Source organism: Equus przewalskii, chromosome 9, assembly GCF_037783145.1.
Source record: "Equus przewalskii isolate Varuska chromosome 9, EquPr2, whole genome shotgun sequence".
Taxonomy (NCBI): Eukaryota; Metazoa; Chordata; class Mammalia; order Perissodactyla; family Equidae; genus Equus; species Equus przewalskii.
The window spans coordinates 51317138-51336915 of NC_091839.1; the positions used below are offsets into that span (position 1 = coordinate 51317138).

The following is a 19778-nucleotide window of genomic DNA, read 5'->3' on the forward strand; positions in this document are numbered from 1 at the left end:
AATCAAAAGTCCAAGTTAAAGACTGTAAAGCTTACTGATTTCCTACACTTTTATTCTTTATGCTGACTTTTTAACCAAATAACATAATTTTATTAAAAAAATACAAAGTCAGTGAAAATAATGATTATACTAACAATCGAATGAAAGCAAAATAGAATAAGATTTTAACTAATCTGAGTGTTTAAGAAATTGATTATTCGTGTCAATGTTTACAAGTTCACATACACCATATGCATCACCTGCCAATGATTAACATTAATAAATTTGCCTACCATTTAACCTAAAAATACCACTTCAAAAAATGTATCTAAGTTAAACTAACTGAACAAGAACCTCAGATAAATAAACACAAAGATGGGGGCTGGCCCAGTGGCGTAGTGGTTTGCGTGCTCTGCTTCGGCAGCCTGGGGGGTTCACAGGTTTGGATCCTGGGTACGGACCTACACACTGCTCATTAGGCCACATTGTGGCAGCGTCCCATACACAAAATACAGGAAGAACGGCACAGATGTTAGCTCAGAGACAATCTTCCTCAAGCAAAAAGAGGAAGATCAGCAATGGATGTTAGCTCAGGGCCAATCTCCCTCACCAAAAATAAGTAAATAAACAAACACAAAGATGTTTGCTATAACATCACTTATACTAAGAAAAAACGGATCCAGTTGAATGTCCATAAATAGGGATTAGGATAAGTAATTCATGATACATTCTTCACGAATTACAGTAATTAAATAGAATGAGGAAGATACGTACGCTTACAGAAAAACATTAAAAAAAGCATGCCACAGAACTGTAACATAACTAATTAAATGTAATTTATTAATACAAAAAAAATTACAGAAAGATATGTATCAAACTGTTCCTTGAAGCTGGGATTATAAAGGAACTTTCATTTTCTATTTTATAAATTTAAATATTACATTTTAGATATTACTTTTGTTTGTAGTGAACAGATTTTACAACCAGCCCCACAAAGATGCTTTCGTGTTTAGATAAAAATCTTTATCTTAAGGATTAACTAAAGGAGAAGACCTCTGTATTGACTTAATGTATTAAAATAATTTCTTTATGGATATAAATATCTAACGTTTTCATCTTAATACAAAGTAACTGATTCATGGTTTTTCATTATGTCATATAGAGAGTCCTATGTCTTTAACAAACACCAATTTCCAATTTGTACTCCCGCTTAAAAATGCACTGAAAAATTACTGAACTGTGTTAATTATGAGACGAGAAAAACAGTCCGTGGCCACTGTTAGTTTCTATTTACCAGAGTCATGAGTTTTAATGTTTCATGATAATCTATTTTGAACCAGACAATCTGGGTAGAGGAAATTAAGTCTTGGCAACAAAAGAGCTCAGGAGAGTAATCTGCTATTAAATCTTCGAAGGAAGTTAGATTATAAGATTTTGTGAAAATCAGGTAAGTTGGTTATTTTCTATAATGAAACTGAGCCAAATTTTATTACATACGAAAAAAGCAGTAAGAAATCACAATGCATAATTCATGATCCTTTCATATTATTTAACAAAATGCATTTACACCATTTAAAAGAATAACTGAAAATACTCAATATGCCCATAAGTGTCAACCTAAAAATTCTCTCATACTGAAAACAGTTCATCTAAGAAGCATAACAACAACAAAAAAGCCAAGTAAATAAATAGATGGGCCTTCTAAATATATTCCACTCCCTGATGACAAAATGATAAATAAGAAGCTATTCCTGCCCTTGAAGAGAAAAACACAGGAGAGAAAAACAAACAGCAGCAATACCACATTTAGTGAGAACTTCAGGTATAATGGGAACCAGAGAGGAATGCTAACCTCTTCTTGGCAGGGGAAGGGGACGCTCCTCATTACCAGGTTTGAGCTAAGGCTTGAATGCTGAGGAAAACTGAAGAGAAAGGTCTCAAAAGGGTATTTTAAAAGAAAAATCTCTGGCTGCCCAATCATAACAAGCTTCACTGACAAACCATCAAGATTGCACATTTGGGTTTCCACCAGCACAACCTTAACAACAATCCACACGTCAGCTGTCACTCTGAAACATCTCCACCAAGGTGCTGTGCCAACAGCCACCTTACCAATGCACAGGAAGGCAGTAAAAGACATAGGTTTGATTTGGCTGGCTTTGGTTTGCTCATCTTTAGACAGAATCATCATAATAAGTCAGGGCTGGATTCACAAAACTAGTATTGTAATTAAGTATGCAGACTTCAGATGTTTAAAACCGAAGAAAAGTTGGAGGTTAAGATGCTGGTATTTTCTATAAAGTTAATATATTATTTTCGTAAAAGAGATGAACTCATACTGACATGTATATATTATAGGTATCCTTCCAGGATGTCATTATAAGCATTGTAGCTTAAAAATGAAAGACAGTACTATTTAATTGGCATTATAAACTGTCGTTTGGGGCCAAACTGTGGGACCCACCTCCTAATAAACAGCTGTACTTCTAATCTTGGCAAATTCTGTTGAATCCCACAAAGAAAATGTCACTTTCAGTTTCTTGGCTGATATTTATGGTAATAACTGGTTTCAGCTCTGACTTTCACCTTTAATTACTTCCTAGCTTGCTTGAAATCTTTAAAGAGGGTGAAGTATTTGGGCACTTACATAGTCAAGCTCACAAAATGTTACAGCTGTTAAATGATGGGTAATTTCTTAAATTTTTTTTTTACAGTACGTATGACTAAACTTCCCAACACTAATTAAAGCAAGGATGTCATTTTAAATATACATCTCCTCACACAAGAAAACTTCATCACTAATAGAATCCTCAAATGAACTGTTTTGAAAGAGACTATTTTCACTAATCTAACAATATGTGCATAACTTATCATGATTTAAAGTCAAGAATTAATTTGATATAAATAGTAACAGCACAAACGTGTTATATAAAGGAAAGTACTAATGACTTATTTAGAATGGTCAGTTCAATACACAAATGTACACATGTGTACGAAGATGTATGCGTATTCCAATATTCCAATGCTTGGCAACATACTTGCTATTGACTTCCTGAAGAACAGAAATTTAGAAACATCTATTTAAACCGACACCTGTTAAATTTTCTATTTTAAATACACAATTTAATGTCATCAATTTATTTCCATAAAATAATGATCTGAAACATTTATTGGGGAAACAAGCAGTAAACTGGATTTATAATAAATTGCTTCCTTAAATTTAAATTCACTGCTTGTTTCTCACATGAGATCTGAAGCTCATATGGAAGGGTTCCAAATACACTGAACCCACCACTCCAAAGAGGGAAGGACCTAGTCAGAGAATGCCGGAGAGCAGCTCAGCTGAGGGTGTGCTGAGGCCAGAGCTCTGAGAACAGTCCTCACACTGAGGGTAGGGAGTGTGCACGCTTTGAAAAATGACACATTTCCAGGACTCACCTCTTGCGATTTTCACTCATTTGCCTGTGGTGGGGAATAGTAATCTGTCCATTTCTTAACAGCACACAAGTGATTACCAAGTACAAGCAAGGTTGAGAACTGCTATCCTAACTTCCCCCACCCAGTGCCAACACAGCGATGAGGTTTCCTTAGTCATCTGCTTTTTAATAATTTAACACAACCTACTCTGGAAAGAACAAAGTACTTTTTACTCAGAAAAACTTCTGTTTAAAACACCTATCACGTTAGAATGGAGAAATTTAGTAGGAGGTCCCTTTAAGATACATGTTTTGCTTGAACTTCCTGTGCAGCATGTAAAGTTTGAAAGAACAAACAGAACATTTAAAGGAAGAATTCATAAAAGTTATGCAATAAAACATGATACTATGTATATTGCTTAAGAATTCACTGAGATTTCTTTATATATTGATTGCCTCTGATACATTTAAAATTACCCCAAATTACATAATTATTTTCATATAACCCTGAAATTTTCCAAGAATGTAAGAGCTTGTTGAGAACGTAAAAAGTAGGGTAATCGATGTTTACTCAATCAATCTTTTATATTTGTATCACTGGAACAAATTTAAACTTGTCCTCTCTAAACCTCTTGCTTTCAGGGTTATACGAGGAGATTAAGTTAAATAATGCAAGATAAAGTACCTAAAGAAATGTGAGTTCCTTAGTTTTATCTTTGTTAACTTAAAGATGTCTTCTACATTACTTCAATATTCATCTTTGAGGAATTTTACACTTATTTATACCAAAATAATTCCACCTGTCACTCTTACCAGAAACATTTAAAGTGTACCCAGAATCACACAACAAAACTCAGCTAGCAACGTGAGAAATTAACCAAAGGAATTTTGTGTAAGCATTACTCAGGCTGCGAACTGATCACCTAAAATGTATCACAGACACTGCCACACATTTTCCATGTGTGACTCATGCCATCTTCAACATAAAGCCTGATGAGGAAACTGAAACTTAAAGGCACTCTGGAACTTTCATATCTTACAATGTGCAAATGGTGAAGTTGGGAATTCAACATCAGTTGCACTTGCCTAACTGGACAGCAAGTTCCTTAAAGGCAGGATCATAATTCTAAACTCTTTGTGCCTACCATACCTCCTAGCACAATACCTTGCATCAATTAGGAGCTCAAGAAATGATTATTGATAACCGATAACCAATCCAAACGTATTTCCAGAGACAAATAATGAAAACCTATAAATGGCAACACAATCACACTGAATATTTCTGTTTACTATAATAGGCCTGAGTAACGACAATACACAGACATATGTGAAGATATAGACTACGTTCATTTCTAAAGCAACTTGAAATTCCCACATTACAAGTTAAATTCATCTACTTTTCAGACTTCTGAATTCATTTGAGTTCTAAAATTATCATCATGGAATAGCTCAATATGCCTTTAAGCTTTAATCTTCTCTCTTCTAATTTCCTGCCATAAAAATCAATAAACTGTAGGCTGTAAAGAAAGTTATTTTGTTAGATTACTCCTAGCTAGAGGCAAACTCCCTCTCTAGTTTAGCAGGTATTTTTCAAGCAGCTGGTGCCCTTTTCCTGGTTAGCTGTTTGCAAGTGTTCCCAGTAGACTTTATGGTACTGAATTCCTAAAAAAGTTCAGGGCACACAGATAAAATTAATTCTCCTTTAGAAGGGAAATTATGGATAGTACTTCCCTTCAAATGAGACCTAGCTATTTCATATATTTGAACTATAGTGCACTTTCATAACAAGTAAACATTATTTTTTAATCATATAATTTAAATAATTGCTGAGTCACAAACAAAAAAATCTATTTACAACTTTATAAAAAAACTTATCCAATGTATCAAATTATTACATATAAAATTGATCCCAGGGGCCAGCCCGGTGGTGCAGCGGTTAAGTGCGCATGTTCCACTTCAGTGGCCCGGGGTTCACCAGTTCGGATCCTGGGTGCAGACATGGCACTACTTGGTAAGACATGCTGTGGTAGGTGTCCCACATAGAAAATAGAGGAAGATGGGCATGGATGTTAGCTCAGGGCCAGTCTTCCTCAGCAAAAAGAGGAGGATTGGCAGCAGATGTTAACTCAGGGCTAATCTTCCTCAAAAAAAAAAAAAAGACCCAAAAACAAGATAACATGGTATCAAAAGCATACTTTTCACACATAGCACCCTGAATGCATCAAAATCCCTAACTACTTTTGAGAGCAAGCTGAGAAATTTTAAAGATTTTCCTTACAACAGCCGGCCCCATAGCCTAGTGGCTAAAGTTCCGAGTGCTCTGCTTCAGTGGCCCAGGTTCATGGGTTCAGATCCTGGGCATGGACCTACTCCACTCATCACCCATGTTGTGGAGGCATCCCACATACAAAGTAGAGGAAGAGTAGCACAAATGTTAGCTCAGGGCTAATCTTCCTCAAGCAAAGAAAAAAAAAGGAGGAGGATTGGCAATGGATGCTAGCTCAGAGCTAATCTTCCTCACCAAAAAAAAGAAAAAGAAAAGATTTTCCTTACAGTTTCCATATTAATACTTTATTTATTTATTTATTTATTTATTTTTATGAGGAAGATTAGCCCTGAGCTAACAGATGCCAATCCTCCTCTTTTTGCTGAGGAAGACTGGCCCTGAGCTAACATCCGTGTCCGTCTTCCTCTACTTTATATGTGGGAAGCTTGCCACAGCATGGCTTGCCAAGAGGTGCCATGTCTGCACCCGGGATCCAAACCAGCAAACCCTGGGCTGCCAAAGCAGAACGTGCACACACAACTGCTCAGCCACCAGGCCAGCCCCTATTAATTTATTTTTTAAAGGTTGACACTTGAGCTAACAACTGTTGCCAATCTTTTTTTTTTCCCCTTCTCCTTCTCCCCAAAGACCCCCAAGTACATAGTTGCATCTTCTAGCGAGAGCCTCTAGTTGTGCTATGTGGGATGCTGCCTCAGCATGGCCTGATGAGTGGTGCCATGTCCACTCCCAGGATCCAAATCGGCAAAACCCTGGGCTGCTGAAGTGGAGCGCACAAACTTAACCACTAGGCCATGGGGTTGGCCCCATATTAAATACTTTAAATAAAACTCTAATACATAAAATAATGGCCCTCCTGACAATGACTAAGTTTTTAAAATATAAATACCATTTTAAAGTTTCTATATAAAAAGTAATATGGACAAGACATAATCTTTAATATTTTATACCAGGTCCACACAAAGTTTTCAACACCAAATCAGGAACTGTTCCTTTCTTTGTACACCCCACACCAGCTCTATTATAGAAAACTTTAAGTTCATTCTCATTTCTTAGATAAAGCCCAATTCCCCCAGACCACAGCAGTCAAGAAACAACTCAAGTCTCATGCTCTTCAAGAAATCTTCATTAACATTAATCGCCTGTGTCAATCCCTTTTCCTTCTATGTAAGATTACATTAAATTCGAACTACTGATTTTGTACTTAGTATATTGTTGGTAAATACTCAACACAAAGGCTGAGCTAATCTGTCGCTAATATTCCTCATTTCTTTTTTTCCTCCCCAAAGTCCCAGGGCATGGTTGTATAGGTACACTAGTTGTAAGTCCTTCTAGCTATTCTATTTGAGCTGCCGCCATAGTATGACAACTGACAGATAGCTGGTGTGGTTCTGTGACCAGGAAATGAACCCAGGACGCCAAAGCAGTGAGAGTGCCAAACTTTAACCACTAGACCATCAGGGCTGGCTCCTGATTTTCTTTTATATTATCTAACAACGTCTGCCAAGTTTTTGGTGCATGAAAAATGCAGAGTCCTTTTTTCTTCCTCTTTGGCTGCTGAGGTTAAGCAGACAATAGAGTGAAAAAATGAACGAGAGGTTAAAAAAGAAAACTTTATCTGGAAACATGATGGTAAAACTGGAAAATTCCAAAAGCAAAGGGAAGATTTTAAAAGCAGCCAGAGAGAAAGTTTACCTTAAAACAAATCAGTTAGATCGACTGCAGACTTTTCAAAATCAAAAACGAAAGCAGATGATATAACAATAATAATTAATGTGCTAAAATAGAATGTGATAGAATAATATTTACAATCTGCTAAGAGAAAACAACTGTGAACAAGACCTAGTTTTATTCACTCATTCTATTTACTAGAACTTATAAATTCTATTAACTACAAAAATATCTTTCAAGAATAACGGTAAAATAAAGGCATTTTAGATTAACAAAAATTAAGAGAATCTTAATCTGCCACCACCAGATTCTCACTGAAGAAAATTCAGGCAATGAAGTCACAGAACATGAAAGCACCGGATGGAATTTAAAAAACAATGAGCAAAACATATAGGAAATTCAAATAACTACTGACTGCAAAATAACAACAATAATAATATCTGGTGTAAAAAGTAAAACAAGATAACACTAAAGAACATGACAACAGTATCAAAGGAGTCAGAAAGGGAGAGATTGGAGTTTAAAGTTTTAACCACCTTATTTTATAATACTTATTTTATAATAATATAATACTTATTTATAACAATATAATACTTATTTTATAATACAAGCCTAGATCTAATCAAGGCTTGGAAGGGACAAAAAAATAAGAACCAAGTTTCCAGGTACCTAACTGTGGAGGATATAAAGTTCTGAAGGACAGCTCTGTTCTTTCGGGATTTCTCAATCTTGGCATTACTGACATTTTGGTAGTTCTTTGTTGAGAGAGGCTGTCGTGCACTGCAGAATGTTCAGCAACATCCTAGATTCTATTTACTAGATGCCAAAAGCACCCTCCTAGTTGTGACAACCAAAAGTGTCTCCAGACATTGCCAAATGTCTCCTGTGGAGGAGGTGGGGAGGAGGTGGGGAGGAGACCAAAACAGCCCAATGAGATCCACTGTTGTAGGTAAAGAATGGGAAATGGTGAGGTGGGGTCAATTCCTTTTTCTTTTCTCACGTTACTCAGGACGTTACTTGAGAGTGCAGACCTCACTTTTCCAAAAATTTCTAAGTGTGACAACAGGACTTTCTCCTTCCTTTGATAACGAGTTATCTTGGAATACAATTAGCTGTTAGTCTCCTTCAGAGAGAGATGGAAAAACAAACCTTTTGACTTGCTATAATTCCCAATTTTCCCAACTTACAGAGCTATCTGTCACTTTGGGTTCAAAAAGAAAAATAAAATCCATAGATAAGTACTAAAGATTCTATTAAAACATCGAGATTTTGTGAGCTTTGCTAGAGTATAATTCTTAACTCCATCAGATTCATGTCCTACTTCCTTCCCTTAGAGCTCAGTTTCTCCATTTGGGGGAGATATTTTTATTGTAAAAGAAATAATCAGAGAAAGAGAATGGATAGCTCCAGAGACCTGCAGAGAGTCTCCCTCAACTCTTGAGGTGAATACTGAATGGCAAAAGCAGTGAGAAAACTACTCAAGGTAGGGAAAGAACCATCTGACTGGATTAGAGGAGGCAAACTCAAACCTCACCACACAGAGTCTGCAAGGGTTCCTGTTCTCACCAGCCATAGTGGAAAGCCTCTTAATTAACTGGGAATTGGGCAGAGTAGTAAGAAGCTCTTTGCCTCAGCAGTGAGGCAAAATTAGCCTTAGACTAAAAGCTGCTCTGGTCCACTTAAAAAATTTTAAAAGCAAGACCTGAAAAGATCCAACTGATCCAAAGTAACTTAACTACGTCCCAGGAAAAAAATTCAAGAATATTTATAGGAATATAAAAATATCCAGTACTCAACTAGGTAAAATAACAATGTCTGTCATTCAACCAAAAATGATCAAGCATACTAAAAAACAGGAAAAAAAAATTATAATAAGAAATAAGAAAAACTGATTAAAACCAATCCAGAAATAACACAAATGGTAGACTGTTCAAGAAGCTAGAGCAAGGGTCAGCAAACTATGGCCTGTTGGGCAAATCTAGCCTGAGGGTTGTTTTTATTTGTTTGTTTTGTTTTGTTATGGCCTATAAGCTAAAAATGGTTATGACACTTTCAAAGGTTATTTTAATAAAAAAGAAGACAATAATGACTCTGGAAAAGACTCTCTGTGGGTCTAATAATGTACATTAGGTCTAAATAATTCCTATACAAACATACATACATAAACACATAGAAGATATTAAAAGAATCCAAATCAAACTTCTAGAGATAAAACTACAATGACTGAGATGAATACACTGGATGGGATTAACAGTACAGTCATGAACCGAATAATGATGTTTTGGTCAATGACAGACCCCATATGCAATGGTGGTCTCATAAGATTAGTACTATATAGCCTAGGTGTGTAGTAGGCTATACCAACTAGGTTTGTGTAAGGACACTCTACGATGCTTGTACAACAACAAAATCACCTAATCACAAATTTCTCAGAATATATCTCCACCATTAAGCGATACATGACTGTATTTGAGACACTGCAGAAGAAAAGATTAGTGAATTTGAAGACAAGGCAATAGCAACTACACAAAATGAAATATGAAGAAAAATACAAAAAAAACCCACCACACCCAAAACCAAACAAAAGTTAACAGAACATCAGTAAGTTGTGTGATAACTTCAGGAACCCTAATACACCTTTGATGAGAGTTCCTGAAAAGTGGGAAAGGGGCAGAAAATTTTTGAAAAACTAATGGTTAGAAATGTCCCATATTTGATGAAAATTATAAGCCCACAGACCCAAGATGTTTAATCAATGCCAAAACTAAAAATCACACCAAGGCAGTGGCAGGCAGAATTTTAAGTTAGCTCTCAAGATTTCCTCTCTAATCCCTGCCATCACTCTACCGTATAAACACCCTACATAAACCCCAGAACTGTGAATATAACGGATTTACTCCTTCGATTAGGTCATGCCATAGGGAACAGCTGACCTTTAGATAGGAAGATTATCTGGGTGGGTCTCACCTAATCACATGAATCTTTTAAAGTCAGAGAGTTTTTTCAGCTGCCAGGAGAAGTGAGAGATTTGAAGCATAGAAGGGATTCCATATTCCCTTGCTGGCTTTGAAGATGGAGTGGGCCACATGCCAAGGAACACAGGTGGACAGGCTGTATGAGCTAAGAATGACAAGGAGCAAGGAAATGGGGACCTCAGGTGTACAAATGCAAGGAAATGGATTTGGCCAACAACCTGAATGAGCTTGGAAGGGAATCCTCTCCCAGAACTTCCAGATAAGAGTTCACCCTGGCCAACACCATGATTTCATCCTTGTGACACCCTGAACAGAGAACCCAGTAAAGCCCAGCCAGATCAGACCTCCAGAACTCTGAGATAATAAACGGATGTTTTAAATCACTAAGGTTTTGGTAATTTCTTATACAATAACTGAAAGTTAACACAAAGTCACATCATAAACTGCCTAAAATCAGTAACAAAGAGAAAATCTTAAAAATCAACCAGAAAAAAACCCATATTACATAGAGAAGAAGATTAAGAATGAAAGCATATTTCTTATAAGAAACATGTAAGCAAGAACACAATGCAGCTACATCTGTAAGTACTGGAATAAAAATTGTCAATCTAGAATTCTATATCAATTGAAAGATCTTTCAAGAACAAAGACAAAACAAAGACTTTTTCAGACATACAAAGTTGAAAGAATTCATCACCAGCAGTCTTGCACTACAAGAAATGAATACCAGATGGAAACATGGATCTACACACAGGTATAAAGGGTACCAGATAGGGAGGTGTGGATCTACACAAAGATCTACACAAAGGCATAAAGGGTCCCAGATAGGTACAAGTATAAAAAACATTTTTTATTATTTAGATATCTGAAACTAATCTTACAAAGACTGTTACAGCAAAAAGAATTACAATGTATTGTGGGATTTATAACAGATGTAGAAGTAGTTTACAGCCACAGGTTTGTTTGTGCATTTTGTGTTGGTGGTGATAAATGCTGAAAAATCTAACAAACAAATAAAGCAGCAAACAGAATCAGAATTCTCATGGCTCCAGGTGCCAGATCAGACTAGGCATGTATCAAGGGAAATTAAAATTTGTTAAGACGATTAGAAATTTAATTTTTGCTACATTATTTCCTGCCTTTTGAAACTTACGAAATCTTTGCTAAGATCTCTATCAGTGTGAAAAAGATTGTAAACTCACTTTCAGCTTTAAACTTTATATGTTATTCTTATTTCTTGATATCACCTCTTTAAAAGGCAGTGAGTGATTCAAGGCCACAGTTCTGATGAAATTGATGATTTGCTTGACAGTGTAATAAGCAGCCTGTGGGATGCTTCAGGAAAAGGATTTTTACTTGGGAGCATGTCCAGGTTTTAGCAACATATCATCCAGTTCAAACTGATCTCATGAAAAAGATCCACACTCTGAAGTGTTTTTCTGGATGCTTCTTGAGCTTTCTTGCCTTTGTAATTTGACTGAATCAAACTGGGTCAATAAACTCTTCAGCTTTAGGATCACCTTGGGTTCAGAGGACAGTGTAAAATCAAAGAAAAAGTAAGATTTTTCTTACTTACTCTATTTGACTTTTTCAAAATTGTCAGCCTTGAGATAACCACAGATGTCAATTATTATAATGACTGGTTTCTTTAGTTTCTATCAATTAACTAAAAACTACTCTAGATGCCTTAGTATAGTAACTATGATGTTTAGTTCTTCCTGATCTTATATGGTAGCATCCAATACTACTCCAAATGTGTTTGGAATGAATGAATAGCTGAACGGCATAAATGAACACACACGTAGTTTATTTAATAAATACAATTTCCAAAGTAACAATAAGTCTTTTCATTTTATCTATACTCTGACTGATCTCACAGTGTCAGCTTTCATCCTTACATTTATCATTTTAAGCTAACATTTTAGCTAAAATGTATTAAGTACTCAACATTCTTTAAAGTGTCTTATGTATATTAACTAATTAAATCCTCAAAATAGAACTATGAGGTAGGTACTATAGTCCAAATTTTACAAATGAAACACTGGATCACAGAAAAAATAGCACCTTGCCCAAAGTCTCACAGCTAGAATGTGGGGGAGCCAAGTCACACTCTGTCTGCCTGGATTCAGAGGCCCTGCTCTTAACCAACATGGCATGCTGCCTCCTGGACTTAACACATATGAACCCTTTCCTTTCCTCCTACTCCTCATCTTAATTAATGACACTATTACTCACTCATGTTGCCATGGATGTCATTCTAGATTCTTCTCTCTGCTTCATTCTTTCCCCTTCCCATTTAACTAGTCATCAGATCTTATATATACTAGCAGCTAAATTATTCTCCACTGTCCCATTTTTCATATAGGCTGCCATTTTCTTAATTCAGGCTCGTAGCATTTCTCCCTTGGTGCTACCCCCAATCTTCAACTTTACAATGCAACCAGAGTAATCCCTCTAAGTTAAAAATCTGATCATTTACTCTCCTGTTTTTAAGAAGTAATAATTCCCACAATACTGATTCTGAACCTCTTAGAATGGTTTTCAAAGCCCTTCGCGTGCTATTAAGTCTCTTTCTAGACTCATTTGCTGCCACTCTCCACATACCGCTTACTTGCTAATAATATTGAAATACTTGTTTCCAAAACATCACAAACTGTTTCATGGAGCATCCTTTGCCTGGGATATACTGCCACCTCTTTGCCTATCTGGCAATTTATGCCCTCAACGTTCACCTCCATGAAGGCTTCTTCTGTGAACTCTTTAATCTGCCTTCTCTGTGCTACCACAGAACCTTGTATAACGTATCCCTACTGTATCAGGTATTTCCATGGGAAAGATGTGGAGCAGATACATTACATTGAGTACCTTAAGATCAGGGGTAATATCCTATTCATTATTTCCCCCAGAACCTAGCATATAAGGATAGGATTAAAGAAGCCGGGATCGTAGGAAACTTCAAATTCTCTACATTCAGATTTTACAGAACTCAATATTATTAATTTTTCAAATGAAACATTATTTACATCTTTTATATTACCTTTCCAAATAAAATATTACATTTGGGTTAGTATTCCCTTTTTGCTGAATAACATTCTATTGACTATTTGAAAAATATAACTCCCAACTCTGAAAATAGACAGAAGTCAACCTATCTAACAACAACAAAAAAGTAAACCTGAGTCTTTCATCAAAATATCAAAGACATAGTTCTGTCTACTTAGTATCCTTCTCATTCTCCTTTTTAAGGTAGTAACAGCACTTGTCTTTCCTTTGGGAAACTTCTCCTCGACTCCTAGTAGCTCACGGAGAGCTGACTATGAGGATACACAAGGGACTAGGCATGGTCAATAATAACCCCATACAACCACCACAGGGAAAGTAATTGGTCCAGAAATGAACTGGTGGCCCAAGTCAGGAAAGTCAGTGTTCATTCCAGAAGTTTTTTTCTGACAGAACTGGTGGGAAAAATCCGCTTGCTTTTAGGATTAGGGTATGGAGAAGCAAATGTGATTGGAGCTGCTGCTCTACATTTTGCCCTGATTATATGAAGAAAGCCTCACTGGAAGCAGGGGATGAAAAGAATCAGAGAAATAAAAAGCATGAGGACAGTGGGTAAAGGAGAGAGTGGAAGAGATAAGGAGAAAGGAAAGAGAAAAGAGAAGGAAATAAAGAAAGAGAGAAACAGAGACAGAGAGAGAGCAATAAAGACAGGGGCAAGATGTGATGACATTATTTGAACCCATATATCCAGCTGGGCACAGAGGGAGCTTTTCTCCTGGACATTCCGGTTAGAAAGGCCAGTACACTGTCTTCTTTCCTGAAGCTTGCTTTGACTTTGATTCTCTAATTTCCAACTGAGTGAGCCCTAAGACAGAAACCCATCTAAATTTTTTTACACCATTCCCTGTCCAAGAAAGTACAACCTCCATTTAACAGCATGAACAGTATTTTTGCACATCATTTTAGAATTTTAAAATTCTCCTTATCTTTTTAATCAAATTACAGAAGTAATTTAAGAAGACAGGAGAAATTTATCCAATGGGACATTCAGTCATGGAAAGAATATAACAGCATTTTATCTACAGCTCTGCAGGACCATTAGGAATGACATGCAATTATGATCTCAGTGAAAAGAGAGAGATAACATCTTCAAGAGCACTTTTCTTGATACATAAAGAGTCTACCTTGTATCAAAAAGACTGATGCCAACAGAAGCATCTACTAAACTAACATCCTGTTAACACTTACATTTTCTCCTGAGGTCTACATTACTATTCACACTAATGACATCTGGTAGGACCATTATCTAAAGTGATCATGACATCTAACAGTTTACTATGTACTTATAATGACACATTACATTTGAATGTACTATTCCCCAATTAGTATGACCCCTAATGGAAGCACAAATTAAAATCACAATGAGAAATCTCTGTGCATTACCAGAATGGTTAAAATAAAAATAAAAATATAAATAATGAATAAAGTATAAATTAAAATGGCTAAAATAAAAATAAAAAATAGTGAAAACAACAAATGCTGGCCAGTATGTAGAAAAACTAGATTTCACTGGATTGCTGGTGGGACTATAAGATGTTACTCTAGAAAAAAGTGTGGCAATTTCTTAGAAAAGTAAACATACAATACAATATGACCCAGCAATTGCACTCTTGGGATTTACCACAGAGAAATGAAAACTTATGTTCACACAAGAACCTGTACACCAATGTCTAGAGCAGCTTTATCCATGTTATGGATGGAATTATAGCCTCCCAAAATTCATATGTTAAAGCCCTAGCCCCCAGTGTGACTATATTTGGAGGTAGGACCTTTAGGGAGGTAACTAAGGTTAAATGAGGTCATCTGAGTGAGGCCCTAATCCAATAGGGCTGGTGTCCTTATAAGAGGAGGAAGAAACACAAGAGATCTCTCTCCATGCACACACAGAGAAGAGGCCATGTAAGACCAGGGAGACACAGTGGGAAAGCAGCTGTCTGCAAGCCAAGAACGGAGTCCTCATCAGAAACTGAATCTGCTGGCATTTTGATCTGGGACTTCCAGCCTCTAGAACTATGAAAAAATAAATGCCTGTTGTTTAAGCCATCCAGTCTGTGGTATACAATTCACAATAGCCAAAAACTTTAAACAACACAGATGTCCTTCAACAGGTGAAGAGTTAAACTGTGGTCATGCATATCATGTGTGGTAGGCAGAATAATGATCCCAATGATGTCCACATCCCAATCCATGGAACCCGTAAATACATTAGGTTACATGACAAAGAGACATTAAGGCTGCAGATGGAATTAACCCATTCAGAAAAACTCTTTTAGTCCTATAATCTAAATAAAAATGAATGAAGTATTCATTTAGAATTAAGAATGAAAGAAAAATAAGAAGCCTGATTTATTCATTATACAGATGACGAGTATCAGGGATGTTGTTACATGAAAAATGTTAACATATAAAACTAAATCAATCTTAATGATGATAGCGCTTATAATGATTGGTAAGGTTTGGAAAGGATTCAGTATATAGTTATTTAATTCTATGGACTCTCAGCCCTGCTGCATTTCAGAATTACCTACAGAGCTCTCAAAATCATCTTCAAAATACAGATATCTGGGTCCCTTTCAAGAGATTATGATTTAATAAGAGCCAAGGCATTTGAAAAAGTTCTACAGGTACTTCTGATACATGAATATAAGATTTAATGACAATTTTAGTCTACTATAAAAACACTGTAGAAAGCAACTTAAAATTTCAATGCCAAGGAACTGGTTTAAAAGTAATAAAGGCATAAAATGGAATACCGTATGGTGATTAAAAATGATGCTGCAGAAATATGACTACCGACATAGAAAGATGTATATATACAAACATACACAAAACAATGGGTATGATATATCCAGTTTTGTAAAACAAAATACGTATGGACACATTATGTATAGGATGGAGTTCATTTTGATAGGCTGTGGTTATTCTTTATGCTGTTTTTGCTTGCCTATATTATTTGATATTTCTGAAAGAGTACATGACATATAACAATAAAGCAACTTCATTCTGGTGCCAGAAAAGGTTAACTTTAAATAATACGTATATAGTCATGTGGCACATGACAACGTTTCAGTCAACGAAGGACTGCATGTATGATGGTAGCCCCGTAGGATTATAATGGAGCTGAAAAACTCCTATCACCTAGTGACATCATAGCCATCATAACATCATTATATAAAGTGAAAGTGAGTGGTGAGTCTGTGAGTGCTGATGCGAAGGCAGCTGAAGAATTTTTGGAAACTCTAGATAAGCTGATTGTGGAGGAAGATCACTGGCCAGAGCAAACATTCAATATGGATGGAACTTCCCTATTCTGGAAACAGATGCGTGAAAGGACTTTCATCCATAAGGAGGTCAAGTCAATGCCAGGTTTCAAGGCTTTTTTTTTTAAGGAGAGGATAACAGTCTTGCTTGGGCACAATGTTGCAGGCTACAAATTCAAACCCTTTGTGATCTGACACAGTGAGAACCCTAGATTCTTCAAGCATATCAGTAAGTACAAACTACCAGTGAACTACAGGAGCAATAAGAAGTCATGGACCACCCAGCTCCTCTTCCAAGATGCCCTCCTGAATTACCATGCTAGCAAAATGAAGAAGTACTATTTGAAGAACAACATACTTTTCAAGATTTTGCTTCTTCTTGATAATGCTCTCAGACATCCTCCTTTTATTGGTGATCATCGCAATATCAAAGTAGTGTTTCTCCTTCCAAACACCGCCTCTTCGATCCAACCAATGAATCAAGGAATTATAGCAGCTTTTAAGACCTACTACCTGAGGACCTTCACCCAGGCTATTGCTGCAACCGAGGAAGACACTGAGAAGCACTGATGCACTGCTGGAAGAGCTACAACATCTATGAGTGCATCAAAAACCTTGCTTAGGCTTGGGATGATGTCCCCAAGGAGTGTATGAATGGCATCTAGAAGAAGACACTCAAGAAGTTTGTCCATGACTTCAAAGGATTTGCCAAGGATGAGGAGGTTGCTAAAATCAACAAGGCTGTGGTTGAGACGGCAAACAACTTTACCCTGGGTGTTATGAATGAGGATGACATTGAGGGGCTGCTAGAGGTGGTTACTGAGGAGTTGACTAATGAGCTGTTGTTGGAACTGGAATGGTAACACATAACCGAAGAAGCAGCAGGAGAAAAGAAAACTGCAGAAGAAAAAAAGAACTAACTCCCAGGAACATTCACAGTGAAGGGTTTATAAAAGCTTTTGCAGACCTCAAGCTTGTTAAAAAGTTTGAAACATGGACCCCCAATACTGAAAGGTTTTCACTCATGGAGAGGAATATTCACAGTACACCATCTGCTTACAAGCAAATCTATGACAAAACAACAAACAAATGAAGCAAACCACCATGAACATATTTCTGAAAAGAGTGACACCTCCTCAAGAAGAGCCTCAGGCAGGTCCTTCAGGAGGTGTTCCAGAAGAAGGCATTGTTATAGGAGATGACAGTTCCACGTGTGCCCTTGAAGACCTTCTGGCAGGACAAGATGTGGAGGTGGAAGATAGTGATATTGATGATCCTGACCCTGTATAGGCCTGGGCTAATGTGTGTGTTTGTGTCTTAGATTTTAACCAAAAAGTTTAAAAAGTAAAAAAAAATAAAAATTTTAAAAATAGAAAAAGGCTTATAGAATAAGGATATAAAGAAGGAAAATATTTTTGTAGAGTTGTAACGTGTTTGTGTTTTAAGCTAAGTGTTATTACAAAAGAGTCAAAAAGTTAAAAATTTTTAAAGTTTATAAAGTAAAAAAGTTGTAGTAAACTAAGGTTGATTTCTACTGAAGAAACAACAATTTTTTTTTATAGATTTAGTGTAGCCCAAGTGTACACTGTTTATAAAGTCTACCACAGTGTGCAGTAATGTCCTAGGCCTTCATATTCACTCACCGCTCTCTCACCGACTCACCTAGAGCCACTTCCAGTCCTGTAAGCTCCATTCGGGATAGGTGCCCAATACAGGTGTACCATTTTTTTAACTTTTGTATTGTATTTTAACTGTACCTTTTCTATATTTAGATATGTTTAGATACACAAATACTCACCACTGTGTTACAATTGCCTACAGTATTCAATATAATAACATGCTGTATAAGTTTGTAGCCTAGGAGCAACTGGCTATGCCATATAAACTATGTATGTAGTAGGCTATATCATCTAGGTTTGTGTAAGTACACTCTAGGATGTTCGCACAATGACGAAATCGCCTAACAGTGCATTTCTCAAAACGTATACCCACCATTAAGAGATGCATGATTGTATTTTTAAATTAAGAAATATCTTTATTTTCAGATAAAGCAAGTATGGCAAAATTTTAACAAATGGTAAATGAAGACAAAGGGTATATGGATAGTACTGTTCATGCAACTTTTCCATAGGTTTGAAATAATTCAAAATTAAAAACTTGAGGGAAAATATATTAAAGAAAATAGTTTAGAATTTGATTCCCTCTCCAAATAATATTCTACTTTATTATAGATTGACCATTTGATATATCAATACAATACATGTGACATATAGAAATGGCAAGCAATGGATATATTGGAGTATATGAGGAAGCCATTTGGTGTAAACCTAATTCGTCCTGACTTTGTTTTTTCCAAAAGGGGCTGACCGTGGCTGTTGAGCATGTATTGTATATCTGCCTTAAACATTTCCTATGGCAAGAACAAATGCCCTTAAGATAAAGGCCCAACTTCCTCCCACATTGGCATTTCCTTAAAGATAAGCATCTTTCCTTAGGCTAGGAACTGATTGCTGCACTCACCTTTCACCAACCAGCTCACCTGTGACCACCCAGCTCAAGACAACAGACCTGCCACCCTGCTGTGTCCACCAGGACAGCAGACCTACCTTCAGTGTCCATCAATCGCTGTGCCGACAAAGCAGTCTGGAGAATACTGGAAAAGGGACATTTCAATCATATGTGAAACATCCTCTTTGGGGGTATACAACCGCTCTGTACACCCCATTTCTTTGGTGCCATTTCACCCTTCGGGAAGAAAGGCCCCAGGCCATGCTCCTCACATTTTAGCTCAAAATAAACTCACTCCAAATTTTCATTTATAGATTGGTTATGGATTATTTTCGTCGACACATGCATCCTTTAAAACACTTCACTTAAGTCAGCTTACAGAGGCTAAACCAGAGATCAGTTGACATAACCAAAACAAATATCAAAGTATAGAAATACATACACAAAATATGCAAAAATATGTTTAACGTGTGTAGGAATGTATATTTTTTTAATTCAAACTCTCCTACTGTACCTCTTTAGTAACCAACTGCACATATCTCTTTGCTGTATTAGCTACCTACTTTTAAAAATAATTTTTCCAATACAAAATCCATTTGTAAAACATACCAAGAATCAAAAATAT

At 36.4% G+C, this 19778-nt stretch overlaps 1 protein-coding gene across 1 annotated transcript in view; it reads right to left on the bottom strand.

The window, feature by feature from the left end:
• ASCC3 (activating signal cointegrator 1 complex subunit 3) overlaps positions 1-19778 on the bottom strand; it is a 320801-nt gene that overhangs the window by 237264 nt on the left and 63759 nt on the right. The gene's annotated exons all lie outside the window — the stretch shown is intronic.